The 6,398-nt window shown below is 40.2% G+C and overlaps 1 non-coding gene across 1 annotated transcript; it reads left to right on the top strand.

The window, feature by feature from the left end:
• Window positions 1-2,257: 2,257 nt before the first annotated feature.
• Window positions 2,258-2,329, top strand: trnaq-cug. Its single transcript has one exon. It is a non-coding gene; the product is annotated as a tRNA-Gln (tRNA).
• Window positions 2,330-6,398: the final 4,069 nt, after the last annotated feature.

The following is a 6,398-nucleotide window of genomic DNA, read 5'->3' as shown; positions in this document are numbered from 1 at the left end:
GAAAATAATAAAGATAATGTAAGAAAATTCAACATTAACAAAAAAAAAAAAAAACCCACCAACCCACCCAAAGACATATAACTCCACATCCACCACATAGACAGAAACTTGCACAGTGGATAGTGTGAATACACAAGCTAGATAACAACAAACTCTGAGTGTCCTTGACTTAGAAGTATAATTTGAATAAAAGTTCACAAAGTGAGTGAAATGGTTTGCAGGGGAATTACTACTTTAAGATGTAGAGTAAAAAAACTCTTGACTACATGAATGTCTAACAGACACTGTCAAAATAACAGAAATATGAAATTGCAACAACCAATTAAGCAAAAAGGTATTGGTTTCTTTTCAGTCTTGTTAAGCTGCAATTCTTGCACTCTGCCTGGATTCAACATTTTGTAGACCAAAGTGACTTATCCTCATGAAAAAACATCCTTCAGTGGGTTCATTTAGGTGCAAAGCATGGACTCATAGAACCTGGACCATGTATAAATTCTACATAGTACTGTCACTAGTCTGAATATTGGACAGAACAAATGCCGGGACTTACCAATGCAGGCCTCAGGCGTAATCTTTTCTGCTGCAGTCAGCCTGTCAGCTATATCTTTCAGCCAAAGCCGTTTTTCACAGAAGCTGCCACTGGGAAGAAGCGATACTTCTAAATGATCTGACAGAGTTGCACCTTTGGTTCATTTCATTCTCAAGAGGCTGCACCTGGATGCCGACCACACTACTGCTGGATAACCTGTCACTTTTACTTCGGTCTGACATCGGCTGTTGAGAGCCAGGGTGGTAGATTTATGTGTTAAGATGAGCCCTCAGTGCATACTGTCGCAATGAACGTAATCAGGAACGGCTACAGGAACTGTGAAGATCCGTCAGGCCATAGCTGGACCTTTTACTGAGCCATTCTTAATAGAGAATTATTATTCATCCCAGTCAGGCTGATCATTTTCACTTCTTCTGTGTCTATAACTGCTTCTAAGGCTAGATCAAAATATACCTTGGCTTGCATTACTCCACACAATAAATAAGAAGCCCATTAAGACAAGTATGGGACAGTCATTATAAGGACAAAAGCTTTGTCTAAATAAATCTAATTTGTGCATGAAGGAGAGCTCTGTGAGATTACTTTGGACAGTTATTTCCACATTAGTTCAAAGCTGCGGTCTCCGGAGATAACTAGTTTCTCTATGAGACAGAGAGAATATTGTCGCTACAGTTATGCCAGAAGTCAGGGCCACCAACATCACAACTGTCGTTGACATATTAGTACAACTGTACAGACAGATGTTTACCTGAAAGGCCTTTTTCGCTGGTATTTTGTGGTGTTCTGTGTATTAGAAAAAAACCCCTCTGTATCTATAAACCCACTGTGGTAGGCCCTGCCCGCTGAGGTGAAGTTAGTGGCGAGATGCTGGTGATAAACTCACAGACTTCTAGTCATTAACTTGAAAGAAAGGTGGACAGACTTAGTTGATACCAGCTATATTGTATGCAGAAACATACTTGTTACATTTTCATACTTAAATCGGTAATATTTCATGACACAGACCCACAGAAGGGTTTCCCATCATTACACTGCTTACATTCATCCACCTTGAATGCCAGTGTTTATCCAATACCAAGTCCTATAATGAATTTAGTTGCATCTTAGTCACGCTGGTAGACTATGAGGTTATTAAGACAATCAATCTTGCTTGTATAGGCTTTAGCCCTTGGTTATAGTCTCGAAGGCCTTCACAGGGCCCTCACTATAAAACTCATTAAGTCATTAATTAACGTTCATTAATCCTTAGTCCTTCCATGAAAATACTAGAATCTCCCGAGAATAGTTATTGGAAAAAAGTGAACCCACAGGTGTTTCTATTATTTTCGCACACCCTATTTACATCAGGGAGCTAAGTGACAGAGACGCCTCTCTGCATAATGCAACACAGTTCTCCAGCATCGAAAGCTTCGGCCGCTCAAGCGCTCACAAGAGTTGAGTCGACGCCTCTTTAGTACAGTTTCAGCGCAGAACTGCCTACAACCCTCGTGCGACGCAGGCGCGAAACGCCGTCGTTCCTCCTCCTCCTCCTCCTCACCGACACGGGGCAGACTGCGTGACCGTGTGAGAGTGGGTGAGGAACCGAGACCAGTGACAAGTCGCCACACACGTTTTTTCACCCGAAATCGCAGAGCGTAGAATCACCAGTGCGAGACGACGGAAGCCGAAAGCGACTTCTCGATGTCGAGGCACCGCGGGTGAGTGTGTGGTTCCATGGTGTAATGGTTAGCACTCTGGACTCTGAATCCAGCGATCCGAGTTCAAATCTCGGTGGGACCTGAATTTTCACGGTTTGACGGTGAAGTCGGATACCGCCCAACGGTATTCAACCTACGTGGAAATCAATAAAATCACATATGACACGTGAACTGGTGCAAGCGTATCACAATATCCTGTTTTTCAAACTGTTCGGCGAATGACAAATGATATTGAATTGTGGTCACCCAACACTGAAGAAGTGATGCACACCTATCAAAGTTTAATTCAAAAACACCTTCATACATACCTGAGCTACGTTATTGTTTTGCAGTGGTAGAGAATATACTGTAGGACCCTGAAAGTCTGCTTTAAAGGACACTAGAGCTTGGAGACTGACTAACCTTTCTCTTTTAAAACGCAGACAATCTGTTAACACAGTTACAGGGGTGGTCATGGGGAAGCTCATTTACGGATGACCCCTGGGTGGATCGGGTCCCAGGCTTTGAAAAACAATGAACTCTTGAAAAATACATCTGAGCCCTCATAAGCTGGTCAAACGGGTGCAGCTGGCGTGACCAGCCAAGTGATGCTGTCTCTTGTGGAGCTTTTATTGCCACCATTTTGCGGTTTTTTACAGTATTTGTTATATGTCAGGCTGTCTGGTTTTTACCCAGTTTGACAGGCCCCTCGAGGAAAAATGTTTTGGTTTGCAATTGATAAATGCTCTTTCAGCCTTATTGAGTGTTTATTTTTGACCATATAAATCACCGTAAACAATAGGCTCAGACCATCAAAATGTAAATTCATCTGGATTTTTTCAGCAGGAATATTAACTAACACTCTGTCTATAACAACATTCACAGTGCCCTTATTAATGATAAATAGTGGCTGACTGATTCACACCTGTACTTACATAAGACAGACCAAAATAAAGCTGTCACAACACTGGTCTGATTTCAAAGCTCAAAAATCGTTTCCATTGTAGCCCCCAGTGAATACCCTGAGCGAAAACAGACGATGCTGTTCCTGTCTGTCGCATGTTTGTTAGGGAGGCTCGAGTTTGTCTCAAGTGTGTCTTCTTGATCTATAAATGCCGTTGTGTAGATCTTATATTTAGCTACAACAGGGTAAACTAATCCGCCACTTTCTTGTTGTGCTTGCACAAAAATCTGTCCCATGTGTTGATGAAATAATAATCACCTTGACTGTTCAAATCGCTTTGTTTTCCTGAAATTTAGTCTTTTTTCTTTTTTGAATAGGTAGTCTACCGTTTTGAAATATCTCACTGGTGTACGGTGCAGGCTGTTGCCATGGATGCCCTGTCTCCCTCCTCGACAGCAGCAGTATTGTAGTTATTGACAGGCCTTCATCACAGGCTTCATCGCTACATGCTCTTTGTTATGTGAATGAATGTAACGCTTTACAGAGGCCGTCTCTGAGCTCATGCTGAGCAACACACTGAGATCAAATATGTGTCGCGTGATGTCAGTGCTACAGATCCACGTGTCTGCAGAGGCAATGACTTCAGTGTTTCTGGCTTTAGACAGCAAGTTACTGAAGCTCGCTATAAGAAGTCAGAGATCACGACTGACCATAGAATTAAATATCATTATGATCACCTTTGATCATGTTCTGTAGATGAGTTCTTGTGCAAATTGTGTAAATCCACATTTGCTGCCCAAATGTCTTCCAGTTGTTCCTCTCAGCAGCAAGATTTAAGGCCATAGTCAGCTAGTGAAAAACATCCTCAAAACCGGAAGTAGTTTAGGTTCTCATCAAGCATCTTCAACAGAGCAGATGCTCAACAGTGAAGGATTTGAAGCCAGGTCCAGTTGAAGGCCAGTTCACCCCATTTGCCTAACAGCCCTTCACGTTTCACACGTCTTCATATTCATCATTCAAATTACTCATCCAGCGTTGGCAGCTTGTCAGTTAAGCTACAGTATTTCTGTCAGTTACACCAAATTACATTTTTAGTTTTAAAGTATTTATGTTAGGTCACAAAATAATTACTAAGTGATCTAGGCGTGATGGAAGTGGAAAAAAAATGACTGCTGTCAGCTAATGCAGTTACATATCAAATAACCAAATTGGTGTTCAAGACTTTTATTGAGTTTATATATTATTTATTTATCCAGACAGCACTATTGTGGAAGATTTGGAGAGCGCTGCTGAATTGCTATTTGTAGTCTAGTCAGAGTTTAACTTCACAAACCATTTGGCACTTTCATATTTACAAACTGGTGTTGTGTGGACATGCACTATTAAAATCCAAAGATGTTTCTAGTCAAGGCCCCAAGGTGTTAATAGAAAGGGTTTAAAAAGATGATCAAGATTTTTACATTTAAATGAATGTTGCAACCATGCAAGTCGTCTTGGAATATCATAAATCATATAAAAAATCTAAATTTGTAGCTCTGCGAGGAGGAAACTGGAACTTGTTAGGCCTCAAGCCTTTTTTGAGTTCATTTATTTTCCAGACAGCACTATCATGGTAGATTTTGAGGTGTCTGCTGATGGCAGCCATAAAATTTGATGCCAGAGCAAGTGGGATGTTTGGACATTTCAGTGAAAAGTCTTACAAATTGCATTGTCAAAGGCCCCTGAATTGTCTATAGTAATTTAGCAATTTACAAATCAACCCTCCTATATGGAGGTTCTTTAATAACTACACAAATTTCTCCTGAAAACTGTCGAGAATTATTTAATTGTTTGCACTCATGCAAAATCCTTTTGGCCTCAGTGACTGGATCTGTCCAGACTAAACTTGAACACCTCGACTCATTTTCTGTGAACACCCACACATGTGAAATACCAGACAACATCTCTGTGACAAAAAAGCTTTAGAGCAGGTGATGATTTTTGTTTCTACACAGACACTCTGACCTGGAGTCAGGAGCTTTCAAACTGTGTATGATTCAGTCTCACAGAGAAAAAAGAAAAGTCAGACGTAGTCTGCCGCTGCTGACTATCCAATCAACTTGGAGTATTCAAGTTGTCATTTAGACTCTCCTGGTAATCTCTTGGATTAATATTGTTAATTTTTCTAGTCAAAGGGAGTTTATAAACTCCAATAGTGATCATCATTCATAGATTTGTTCTAGTCCGCCTGTTTTATATGGTATTTTATCATCTAAACTAATCCCACACTTTCCAACCTATCCAACATCTCTGTAAAGGTAATACAGTTTCTAACATTTTTGATTTAGTGATTGCTATGATCGGTTATACCGCAAAACTGCAATGTCAATACGGCATGGATATCATTATTATAAAGATATAAATGCAACATCAAAGATGACACAGAACAATGTCTGAAAAGTTTCATACATCTAAGATGTCTGCAATCATCCGGTATTCAAATAAGATTCAAGAAAGCTGTGTGTCTTGCTAATCACCACACAAGGGCAGCAGAGGGCAAGACAATAAGCCGTGCTGTCTCTGGCTGTGGGCCAGTTCTCTGCACCACTTCAGTGTCTATATCACAAACAGAAAAGTTTCATCCCTGCAGCAGTCCATGTCTAAGTAAATCAAATACAATTGCTAGCTGTATTTCAAAGGTGCTCTGCACTAACATCCACTTGCGTCCAGTTTAACCACAAATTCAGCTGACGGATGACTAAGGAAATTACTTTGACTGTGAAGTCTCTAACATGTTATAGATTAGCCCACCTCATACATACTTTCAGTAATGTCGGGGTGATTTCACAGTTCTGTTTTCTTTTGGGACAGAACCAGACTCCACTCGAATGTATGTACGGTGTAGATTTCAACCATCAGTCTGTTTTTATTGTTCCCAAGGGGGAATCTGGTTTTCAGCCAAATGACATAACTTAGTCAGTTATCATTTAGAACAACAGTGTAAAACAAAAAACAGTCAGGCAGTACAGCACAGCACAATGTGCACTGTGATGATATCTACAAAGTCATGATGAGGTTAAAGCAATTCATTTAACATAATCAGCTACAACACACGATGCTGTAACGGCATTGTCCCTCAGAGTAGAATGTTTCTGTATAAAAGTTGAATTACAATGAACCACGTAAATGTAATTATGAGAGGTAGAATGATATCAAAATGTATTTTGAAGTTTTATGCAGCTTTTATACACTGAAAAAATTTAAAAAGTGCTATCATTATTATTATCGT

This window comes from Xiphias gladius, chromosome 8, assembly GCF_016859285.1.
Source record: "Xiphias gladius isolate SHS-SW01 ecotype Sanya breed wild chromosome 8, ASM1685928v1, whole genome shotgun sequence".
In the NCBI taxonomy this organism is placed as follows: Eukaryota; Metazoa; Chordata; class Actinopteri; order Istiophoriformes; family Xiphiidae; genus Xiphias; species Xiphias gladius.
The sequence above is the reverse complement of the archived record's forward strand: the minus strand, read 5'-3'. Positions and strand labels throughout refer to the sequence as shown.